The following is a 12936-nucleotide window of genomic DNA, read 5'->3' on the forward strand; positions in this document are numbered from 1 at the left end:
TGAGCCTTTGGGAGCAGCAACCGAGGCATTGAGAAATGTGCAGGGGGACCTGAAAGTTAGGCCGACTTATAACAGTCACATGAAACCAATTGACACTTCCTCCAATGTCCAGAGACGCTGAACTCCCCCCTACTGCCAACACTTGTCTGCATGCCAGGGGAAGACATAGCTGAAAGGACGGAGAAAAACACTCTTAGTTTGGCTTTTATCCCCTCTGAGGGTCTGAGGCACCAAAGACGTCGTCTTCACCTGTTCTCAGCGGCTTTTCAACCTGTTGGCTTGAGTTCCAACAAGATACAACAACTTTCAACATTCGAGGTTATATGAACACCACATTTTATCATAAAGAGGACTCACACATCGAGAAAGCCGGCAACACTGCGAGCATCCTGTTGTTTGGGCTCTCCTGTGTCTTTAATATGAGTCTGCCTGTGCTGCTGTGAGACATCCTGCAGGAGATTCAAGCAAACACCTCCACAACCTCTGAGCACGTAGCAGATAGAACACAGTTTGTGCAACCAGGAAAGTGTGTATGAGGAGGTGGTTAGCAGCACCACAGGGGACTTCATTCTCACAATTCTTCCTCATGCTGTAGACCTCAGCTTTCAAGTGTAAGAAAGAGTCCTGTCTGCAGAATTGTTCTTGTGAGTCAACATTTGTGAGGTGCTTGTTTCAGTATTGAGAACAGAGAAATGCTGAACGCTGCTTGGTTTCTGGTTAAAAAAAAAAAAAAAAAGGTGGAAGGTGGTCTCGAGCCACGAATCACAACGGTTTTTACCCGACAACAGACGGCACAAAGTCTGTCTATAAAAAGGGACAGAGCAGAGTCTGCTCCTTTAGACACCTTAGGTACTTTGAGTGTGTGCCACAAGATGGTGTACATCCTCATCCACAATGTTCCAAATCATAGTTTTGCCTTCCTGTAGCCTCAGCCAGGGAAGCAGCAACGCCGGTGACACTGAGAAACTGAAGACGATGATAAAGTGGACGAGCACCGAGTTCAGCACTGCCTAAGAGTCCAAGTTTATTCTCAAGAGAATGACGCTGCGCAAAGTGTATCACCATCCCCTGCAGGTGTCTCCTGGTCAGACGATGGAGTGCATTCAGTCAGAGGTTACTTCAGCTCCACTTAAATAAGGAACTTTACAAAATCCTAAAGTTTTCTACCAACAGCAGTTAAGATGTACAGACATCTCGATACATTGTGTAAATCAATTGCTCTTTCAGTTGGTGAGCGTTCTGCGGTTCTTCAATTAGGCCTGTGACATAAAGCACAAAGAGGTACATTCAATTGAGGGATTTGCATGGTTTGCACCCTGGTTACATGTGAACGATCTGCAGGGAGTGTTTGCCACGAGAGTGACTGGATGGAGCACTGACCTCGCAAAAGCACAACATGAAACATGACAGCATGGCGCTGTCGGTAGAGGACAATATCAAACATCGAAGTGTCACAGCAAATAATTCGGAACTTGGCTAAATGAGAAGACAGAAGAATTGCCCATTTGGTTGCACTGTCAAAATTGTGGCAAAAGGAAAAATAAACACTATGCTCCTCCTTTTCAAACATGTTTAAAAAAAACAGACCCCACCATGAACAACATCATGTTTTGAGACATAGAAAAACACATGGGTGTAAATTCATCTTTTAGCATATGCTCATCACAGTATTTTGTGCGACCTGGAACATATGTTTGCACTCAATCAATAGAGTGTCATTTTACATATCAGTCAGATACAATGCTCAATGTACCGATCTCCCTGTATATCTATCCAGTCTTACTTTCTCTTTATCTTTCCTCTCATGTCTCTTTTTGTTTCAACATTTGCCTCTCCTCCCACCGCATTGCTTCTCAATCCCCATCTCTATCTCCTCTGCTTCAACCCATGCCTTCATTTAAGGCCCCCACCTTCTCTCCGCTCACCGTCTAATAACTCAGTAATGGTAGAGTTGGTCTGCGGAGCCCCGAGCTATCAGCTTTTATGGCTCTAATTGTTTCTTCTGTGCCGTTACTTGTAAGACTGCTGTCGAGCGAATACAAATTGGCCACAGAAGGGAGCAACATTGAGCACCGATCCAAGACTAATCTCAGGCATTCTCAATGGACAGAGTAAGAGAGAGAGAGAGAGAGAGAGAGAGAGAGAGAGAGAGAGAGAGAGAGAGAGAGAGAGAGAGAGAGAGAGAGAGTGAGAGGGGGGCTAATAACATGATACTCATGGTAGTGTGGAGGAATCTCAATCATAGGACGTCTTTATTAACTCAGAATTTGGTCTGTATATTGTGATATACGTCATCTCATTCTCCTCCAGCTCTCATCCAGCCCCCTTTTCACTTGCATCCCCCTTTCGCTTATTGTCACCATTTTAAATGGTTAGGGATTAACATTTAATATACTCCCCTGTCAAGGATTATAGAGCAGGTGACACATTTTCATTTGGAGCCCTTCTCATAAAAAGAAAAAGAAAAAAAAAAAGCACACAAATACATCAGCAGCATCATTTGATCTAGGATTACCGTGAGGGAGAGAAAATCACAAACGATACAAACAATTATGTTTGATGTAAGCTGCTTTTCATTTTTAGTCACAACTGGATTAAAGCATTTCCCAAAGATTTATTTGAACAAGTTTAACTCCAAATGGATCTCTGAGCATGTGGCTTTTTTATTAGACACATAGAAAAAACAAGGGTACTGGAGCTGTGATTGGCAGACGACCTCACTAAATGGCAAAGCATATTATCATCCTCTTTGCCCTGTGTTTGCGGTCATAACTCTCAGCTCATCAGCGGCGTCAGTCTGTATAAAAAAGATCTTGACAACCGAAGTGTGGCTTTCTCTGCGAGCTATCATAGATAACCACAACACCACAAAACCAGGCAGAGCACCACTTTCGGCAGGCCAAAGGCCAATTGGTTGGCCTTCAGCCTGTGTCAGTAAATGGCAGGGCTCGTTGATAATCACAGGCTATCAAAGCACTTCCAGTTATAGAGGCCGAGCACACTGAGGAATTGCTATCAGATTGAATTACTAATTCTTATTTCTGGAATTCTATTGAATTTATTTCTTTCATTCTTGTATACATACATTTTCTTTCACTTGTGTATCACTTTCACAACATTAAATCTAGGCTCAATACAAATTCAGACACTCATGTTTGTCACACTAACTATATCCAATGGGTAAGTGGGACAAGTTTCTGTTTTCCAATGAAATTATATTCGCCCATCCACTTCTTAGCATTTCTCCTTTTAGTCCAGACCACTAGAGCTTTTTTTTTTTTTAACAAAGTGTACAGTGACAGTATTTCTGTCTCCTGAGATTCTCCTTTTTAATCTGGATTTAATAAATGTTGATAGATTGGTGGTCGCACAGTGGAGCAGTGGTCAGTGTTCTTACCTTTCAATGTGGAGTTTCTATGTTCTCCTCATGCGTGTCTGGATTTCATCCGGGTACATAGGTTTGCTACCGTAGTCCAAAAAACGTACACGTGAGGTTAATTGTTGACTGTAAATTGTCCATAGGTGTGAATCTAAGTGTTTGTGGTTGTCTGTCTCTCTGAGTTTTGTTGAAGCAGCGACCTGTCCAGAGTGTTTCCTGCGGCCTGCAACCCTGAAGAGGATATAAGTGGTACAGAAGATGGCATTTGGTATGGGGAGATAGCTTTTTAATGCTATCTCACCCAACAATTCAAATCGCAGTACAGTCCAGGTTTTCAGAAAAACTCCACAGTGGTAGAAGTAGGTTTGAGTAAGTGCCAATGTCTTCTTATTAATTTCTTGTGCAGTTAGAATCATGTTTGCACAATCAAATCACTTCATTTATCCATTTTGGTCATACCTAAATGTTCAATATCAGAAAGAGAAAAATGTAGCAGTATTGTTACAAACTTTAGAAGATTTGGACAAGAGTTGTACAAACAATGGCAGCAACCACAGGATTAGAGATTTCAGTACATAGTGTCCCCTTGCGGAGATGGTGAGAGCGATGCAAAGCGGGAAAATTTGCAAAATCCATTAGAAATCACAGTCCATTACACCAATAATATACCTGATGGGAACACATTTTGTACACGTCTACCAGAGCAAAGCAACGTCTTGATTAAGCTTGATTATATGTTGATTAGTTTAAAGTTCATGAAGGAGTAACTGGCTAAATTCCAAATATCCCTGCCACATTCAAGATTAAGTGAAATGGCACTAATGGAAAAGAACACCCCACTCTGCATCAATCTATCCTTGCAAGGTTGACTTTACACTGACAAGAGTCCTCGTTCCCATGAACTCCTCACCGAGTGCGTCCCACAAGGTCTACCACTTCAGTGGGCCGGACGTTAAATGTGCACAGACACAGTTTTAGTTCAACTCCAGGAGGACTGGTACAAGTTTAACATAGCTCAGAGTCTGCAGTGTAGTGTTTCATCAGTCTGGAACAGCTGTGCCAATCACAGACAAATATGGACAAAAACCTATCCAGGAAATCCTTTTGTTGTGTGAATGGTGCGGAGTCGTTTACACTCAACGTGTATAATCAACAGCCAGAGGCGGATAGCTGTGATGCGTAGGATGAATGAGCTCTGGTAATCCAAAGACTCCACCTCATAACAAAGAAAAAACTGAGCTCTGAGCAATCCTGCTGACACTCGCAAGTGCGTGTGTTCGAGTGGTTGTAGCGAACTGTCATGAGTGCCGGCGTATGTGACACTACCCTGTGGTGTTATATTTCTCAAATTGCACACCGCACATTTTTTCCACACATCTGCTCCACTAAGCATGAATGTAATTAAATGAAAAATAAAATGTGTATATTGGCAGATACAGCATCTGGTATGGAAGGAGTCTTTTTATTTGTTTATAGGTAAATCTCATTTTTAGACATGATAGATCATTTGGCCTTGATTTTGCAGTACATTCTTAAATCTAGACTTTATAATGGTATTTCAAGAAACACATTTTAACTAGTTTTAGATCATTTTCTTCTCAAATTTAGTGTATATATCTTATGTTTGGGTTACCGTTTTTTGCTGTGTTCCTGGCAGTACTGCTTCAGTCAATGTTTATAAAAGCATGCATTTAGATATATATACTCTTACTATCAGTTCTGAGATTAATTCCATAAACTTTCCTTCTGTACAAGATGTCCAAAGTAAAACAACATAATGAATATGATGAAATTACCTGAGTTTTGTGCTGTGAGGGCCCACATGTTTCTTTACATACCGTGTATGCATGACTCGGTGAAAGTGTGATATCTGGATTAATCTAATTTATGAATAGCGTTACTGCTACGTGGCAGCTAATGCTATCAGATGTATCATTTGGTGTTGTTGCACAAAACATGTTATTTTATGAGGACATTCAAGAAAAAAAAAAAGTCAACATTTGTGTAGCCTACAACCATTACACCTGTTACAGAATGTAGCTCTGCATCATAGCTCAGTTTAGATTTTAACTTGTCATCAATGCGTTCATTAAATAGAGTTTTCCTTAAATGTTATCTTTTCCTTCACTCCCATGTCATTTTTCATCCAACCACTTGGCCTTAACAAGTGTATTCGTAGACTGGACTTGTGAATACCTTTGTTGATGTTCATCTAAAAGAATAAATCATCACCAACAAAATGAATTAAACATGTTAGACCTCCATTAATGCCAAATATGAATCCCATATTTACATACGGTAGTGGCTCCAAGCACTTGTCAACTGTTCCCAACAGCATTCAAATTCTGAATAATGTTTCTGGTTTTTCCATTTGATTCACTTCATGTTTTGTTGAATGTAATTCTTCCACTTTGGCTAATATCTGCACATAGATCCAATCACTCACCCATATCTGAGAAATCAAAAGAGGCAGCAGAAGCTTCTAAAGTATTTTCATGTCACGGTAACGTCAGGTCAACCCTGGGGTTTGAAAAAAAGTTATTTGGAATCCTTTAGTTCAAAAGGACAAATAAACAAGTCAACGTATCTGACTTTACACATGCTTGATCCACTCAGACAACATTAACTGGTCATATTGATGTTTGGTATCTGTTAAGTCAATTTTTCCCTGAAAAATTCGTTATCCTCCCACAATCTCATGCCTCTTTATTTTCCTTGTTCTTCACTGCAGCGTCACAATGGTTGTGAGTAATGCCTAATGGACTCCAGCATGATTCTGAATCCAAGTGCCACATAACTCGTCGCAAGGGAAATAAAATACATACCAGTGAGACGTGATGACCTGTTCCTTGGTATAGGTCTTCAATCTATCAAGCAACAAGTTACACAAAAAAGGAGGGCTCACATTAAGCTTCTCTCATATTTCTCTTGACGAGATATGAATGCGAGAGACCAATATGAAATGGGATAAAGGAGAAATAATGTCCCAGCGTTTCTCTAAAAGATAAAGGGCTAATGTGCCCTTCTAAGAGATGAGAGTGTTGGAACAAAGGCCTACAAAGGCTGTATTCCTCTAGTCAAAGAGCCCCTCTTTTCAATGAAAAAGCAATATAGAAGATGAGGTGTGGCAGCAGCTGAAATGCTTTTCCATTAGGAGCCAGCCTCCTTGAACTCAAATAGTGTGTTCTTCCAGGCTCTTAGGCTTTTTATATGTGTGTGTGTGTGTGTGTGTGTGTGTGTGTGTGTGTGTGTGTGTGTGTGTGTGTGTGTGTGTGTGTGTGTGTGTGTGTGTGTGTGTGTGTGTGTGTGTGTGTGTGTGTGTGTGTGTGTGTGTGTGTGTGTGTGTGCACACACACTCATAAGACAAAGAGGGAAATGGAGAATAGAGAAGACAACAAAATGTGTTTTTCCAGAGGTATAATGATAAACTTCGTGCTGCACATGTTAGCTCACCGGTGTGTTTAATCCCAGAATCCCCATTTCGGTTCTTTTTTTTTTTTTTTTTAACTCATCCGCCACCTGTCACAACGTCTCCCACTTCCCACACCCCTGATAACAGGATTTGCCTCCATCAGAGCTGTTTTATCATGACTCAAGCTGTATTACAGAGAGATTAGAAAGAGGCTTGGGGATTGAGCCATGAACCTCCCTGCTGGGCAGGCAGGCAGGCTTACTTACACAGCTTTAGCTTGGCCTTTCACGAAACAGAGGTGCACATTTGTGTAGAGTCATCGCAGCGAGGGCTCACGCTTCCCATCCAGTCAACGCCACAAATAACTGCAATTGAACGCCACCTGTCATTAAGCCGTACCAATCACTCAGCAAGTCAGAGTAAACAATTAGAGAGCTCAACGGGATGTGAAGCTCTATGAGTTATAGTGGCAAAGTCAGACAAATTCCAGTGGGGTAGCCAGGATAACACACCTGACGCTCCTGGGGTGGCTAAAAAAAAAAAAATCTGTTTCAGAAGAATAAAAAACAGTGTCGCACTCGAAACCAAATGCCCATATAAAAGGCACCGACAACAATCATTTGGTTTTCAGGTTGTAGAAAATGTGACAAAAGGCCACTCTGTAAAAACAGTTTGAATTTACAAGACTGTCACAAATACACATCAGTCATGAGGACACACTCTCTTAGTATGTAATGCCTACATGTTTGGCAGTATGCTGAGTTCTGAGGCTGTGAGTCCTCCAGCCACGTATAACAATTATAACAGGAGGCTAGAAAGTTTGTCCATCTGTCACCCTGATGTGTTCTTGGAAAAATGTTTTCAGTCCCAGCTGGACTGGTCCATCATTGCTTGATTGTTGAATGTCAGGCTGCATGTTCAGCGTATCCGATTGTACAAAATTGAACTATGTTTCAAGGGTCCATTATGTGTGAGAGTTAGTAAATCTGGTGGCTCAACTGGGACAAATTACAGTCAATACATGAAATTATAGTTATTAACGTGCATTCCCAAACAGAAAAAACTATTTTTTCCTAGTTTCAAGCTTTGCCTAATTAATTTTGGACTTTAGATGATCCCAGTAAAGGATCAGGCCACGTTTCCAGTACCCAGGTATTTAAGAACTGTGATATTTCTCTGCCTTTGAGCCTTGCATGTACACATTACTGCTGCTTCAAGACACCACAAAGAGCGATTTCTTAAAGCTCCAGCCACAGTGGGGATTTAGAAAAACTCTGTGTCTCCTTTTTGCATCTAAAGGGGGGTAGGCAGAGATTTACATCACTGTTTGTGAGGTTGTGTTTTTTTTCCGGGATTCTGATTGGCTATCATGGCTTCATGCTTCTCGTTACACTGCCGCCTAGAGGTTTGGCATGCTCATTGCAGCTCTTAACCAGGTGTCTGTGCGAGTCCGTGTCAATAAAGATTTTTTTTTTGTAGAGGGAGGAATGTCAATTTTTGTAAAAACCTGAGTACGTGTAAACGAGTCCTCAGATTTGGGATAAAAGTGTGAGTTCAGTTTTTGTTTGTGAAACATCCACAGTTGGGAGAAAATAATTGAATAATTTGTCAAATCTAATAGACAGATAATTTAACAAATGTGTTAATCGGTATATGTAAAATATTTACCTGGAGGTCCACAACTGGACCACATTTTAACTCTGTGGGTCTGTCCACTGTGTAATCTGGTGTACATGTGAATATTTCATTAAATTACATTGTTACACAAATGGACACTATTATTCCATGAAACCAGATGATTCTGATCAGCTTGCCAGTATAAGAGTGTGTCTTAAAGAAATAAAAGCTTAGATGAGCTGTCATTAAATTTTCTGCACCTAAAGTCAGATACAACAAAAGTTATATTTCATTCCCAACATCTGAGAGACAAATTATTTGAACATATACTGGTATAACTTTGACCTCCAGTACCACTTTGAAGAACCTTAAAGTTATTCTTGACTCGGATTTATCCTTTCACTCCCACAACAAACAAGTCTGCAGAGCTTTCTTTTACTTCTGTAAGGTCACTAGACTCAAGAACACCTTGGCTCAGAGCAATGCTGAGAAATTAATACATGCATTTTTTATAATTTTTTTATTCTGGACCAAACGTTTGTAAATTCTCTATTATCGGGGTGTCCAGATAACAGTTCAAGCAGTCTTCAATCGATTCAAAATGCTGAAATGAATGTACTGACAGGTACTACCAGAATGAATCACAACTTTCCAGTATTGGTTTCTCTGGTTTCCTGAGAAAAATCCTCTTTTAACATAGAAATCTCCTTACCACCAGTCTCGCCATATCTTAAAGTCAGACGTTACCCCAGCAGAACACTGCTTTACTGGAGGTTCCTCGGTTTTGGAAAAGTAGAAAGGTGACAGAAACACAGTTTTTACTTTAAAAAACATTTTTTATTAAGTAAATCTTACATTGAAAGCCACTGCTCTCTCTCTCTCTCTCTCTCTCTCTCTCTCTCTCTGGAAGTTCATAATCTGAGCCTCCTGCTCACATCATGTCTGAAGTGAGTGGATTAGCCGTTTTCTTGTGAAAGAAATTGTTTGCTGCTTGTTGCTCTCTGTCCTTTCCTCTCTTTTTATCCCGACCCCCAACCAGAACGGCAGAACGTCTCAATCCCCGAGTCTGGTTCTGCAAAGGTTGCTTCCTGTTAAGAGGAGGTTTTTCCTTTCCACCACCTGTGTTTGCTCATGGAGATTTATTGGGTTTTTCTTTGTAAAAGTGCTTTGAGATTTTTTTGTTATCGCTGCTTATATGAGTAAAATCAAATTGGACTGAATTAAGTGGAATCAGGCTAATATTTCCAAAGTTACTTGGAGGAAACACTTTTAGACAATTGGCACAGGCAGAGGGACGGAAGTAAAAAATGCTTATTGCTATCTTTCGCAGATTTTCCAATTTTCTAATTTGTGTATTTCCAAAGAAAAATAGTCCTGATTAAAATGCAATAAAACTGTGTCTATCACTGTTTTACTATCCGATGCTTGCAATTATGAGTTTAATAAGCCAAGATAATAATTGTCTACATTTTAACACCCGGTAGAGGTTAATGTTTTGTCCCCTGCCCATATCTCACAAACATCAGCACAATATTTTCAGTTTCGCTTTCAGAACTAATGAACTACGGCTGTTTTAAGACAAAAATGGCCTGAAGCAACTAAATGATCTTTTAAACTTGTTTGCTGTCATGAATGCTAAAACAAGTGAGGACATCCTGCTGCCTGGTAACAGACAAGCTAAAACTAAGATAGCCAAGCATAAAATGTTACTTTTATAGATCTTATCAGCTGAGATAAGAGCTGTGGCATTCATTTGCTGTCTAACGAGGAATTTCAAAAACTAGTAACAATATTTTTTATTTTTTTTACTTTCCATCACAACGACTCACAACACAGCCAGGTCGTCCTCTCGCAGATCTGTGACTGTCTGTGAGGTATTTAGAACATCTGTGACGTGACATCAAGCAGCGTCTCAGGGGTTCTTTGGTTTTTCTTCATGGTTCAGGACATAAAAATAAATTTAACAAGGATGTTTGAGGAGATAAAGTGATTTCGGTTATACCCATAAGGTCCCTGTGGATGACCAGATGTCCAGTGTTGTGCCTGAACGGGTTCAGTGAACGCTCGTTCATGAACTCCTTCATATTTTGGGCCAACGTGAACTGAACGTACTGTATTTCTGCCTGATGAACGTCACTGTGAGCGCGCTCATTCTTGCGTTTGTGAACGGCGCTCTCACAGGTCAACGTTGTTTAAGAGGGTGCCAAATTTCTGAGCCTTCCAGTCAAAAACCCGGCTGAAGCACACCGTAATCGGGCCTTAACATGGAGGGGGAAAACACCCAATCTGGCAACAGCAGCCAACACAGAGTCGCACTGCCGCATGCGTCATCAAAATGCGAAGCATCGCGGCAAAAACAAATGGAAGACAGCAGCACTACCTCAGACTCTGCCTCCACCATTAATACTTCATCTTTGTATGATTACTTTTACTTTGGAATTTTATGAAAAAGTCAGTGATGATCCAGGTGGAAAAAATCGTACCTTCTTGCGTAAACTTTGCCCGCCGGGTTTCAAGAAGCAACTCCGTACATCAACAACGTCAACAGCAAACCTGAGACGGCACATTGAACTAAAGCACCAGGCTAGCCTTTCAAGGTATGTGCGAGTAACTAAAAAATCAAAAGGCGAGCCAAAACAGATCCTCTACCACCCAAAAGGCATTAACGGCATACAGTAGCGGGACTCTGTTGTCTTCACCTCCCAGCCGCAGCTGGACAACCTGGTTTTGCAGTATATTGTCAGAGACCTGCAGCCTTTGAGGAAAGTAGAAAGCCCAGCTTTCATAAACTTAATTATGGGGTTGTGGCCATCGAAAAAAGGTGCCATCGAGAAAAAAGTTACTAAACAAGAAATTTGAAGAAAACATATGTGAACTTAAGACTGAACTCTCTGAGGACGATGCTGTGTGCACAACAGCAGATTGCTGGTCAGCTGTGAACAAAGTATTTATGGGCATCACTATCCACCGGCTAAACAAAATGGATGTTTCCAAGAGACACTCTGCAGTACTGGCATGCCGGCGGATTCAAGGAGCACATACACACAATGTGTTGGCAAAATTATTGTCAGATGTCAACAAAGAATTCAAAATCCACAACAAGGTTGTGTGTACAGTAACAGACAACGCTGCAGATTTTGTAAAAGCTCGCAGCAACACATTGAGAAAAAAAAGAACTATAAACTAGTTCATTTTTGGAACTGTGAATTTAGTTCAAAATTTTGAATAATGAACTATGAACTGATTCAATTTAAAATTTGTGAACTGAACTTTGAACTTCTTCATGTAGAAACTGAACTGTCCCACACTGCAGAAGTCCATGGGCACCAGTTTTGCCACCCCTGATATAAATAGCAAAAAAAAAAAAAAAACACACACACAAAAGAACAATCGATAAACACAGCTTCATCCAGACTGGAGCGGAACTTGATTGACAAATTTGTTATAAAATTATTGGATTCTTTCAGAGGCTTACTGAAGGAATGATTTACTGACCAATTGGGTTTATTTTCCTTGAGACTGAAGCATAGTTTCATTAATAGCACTCTCTTCTTAGAGATCATATGAAAGACTATCTGCCTATATCCAATGCCACGAGGATTCCTTCTCATTGATCATCAACAAATTGTTCCCAGCTTGTTTGCTGTGCTGTCAGCTTTTGATGAATTTGAGCCTGAGAGATGTTCTTTCAGAGGCCACCGAGTCAAGGAAAGGGTAAACAGGGATTTATCAAGGGGATCTAAATAGGTTCCTGGACACCAACAGTAGCACAGCCCAGCGCTAATCATCATCATCATCATCACCATCATCTCTCATGAGGTATTGTTGAGCCAGGCAATTCGCTCAATGTAAGCTCCTGCTTTTAACAAGTTCTACCCCCCCACCCTAACCTCCAGTCCTCTCCCAAGCCTGCCCCCTGCCAGCCACCACCATGTATCACACACACCTTGCCGTTGATAAGCTGCTGTTCATTGCTTGAACATTAGACGGTATAAAAGTTTGACATTCTGTAAAAACAAAGTGGAAATATATGTGCTTTACAGGTGGGTGATTCATAGAGGGAGGTGCTGGCAATAAACAGAAATATTTTTCAAGATAATTCTTTTGCCTTTAATTTTACTGCAATAAATGTATAAATTGATCCAGCATGGTGCAATGTATAAATCCAATTAAATATTAATAATTATATTGAAGCTGAAATAATTTAGCATCTCTTATCAATACAGAAACTACTATATTAAGGTCTAAAATATCACTGGGATCACTGTCAGGCCATCTATGAAAATAAATTAGACACAATAACCTTAAGAAATGTTTTTCTGTTAGAACAAATCATTTTGAAAAGACAGACACAAGTCATTTGCAGACAAATCCTCCAAAAGAGTTTTGTGTTTTCTCAGCTCATGATATTGATGCCATGATACAATTTTAGTATAAAAGCAGAGGACACACTCAGCATGTCTAAATTTCAGATTATACTTTTGTTAAGTGAGACAAGTCTTTTCTCAGAATAGTCTACCTGTGCACC

Source organism: Lipophrys pholis (genome assembly GCF_963383615.2).
Source record: "Lipophrys pholis genome assembly, chromosome: 2".
Lineage (NCBI taxonomy): Eukaryota > Metazoa > Chordata > Actinopteri > Blenniiformes > Blenniidae > Lipophrys > Lipophrys pholis.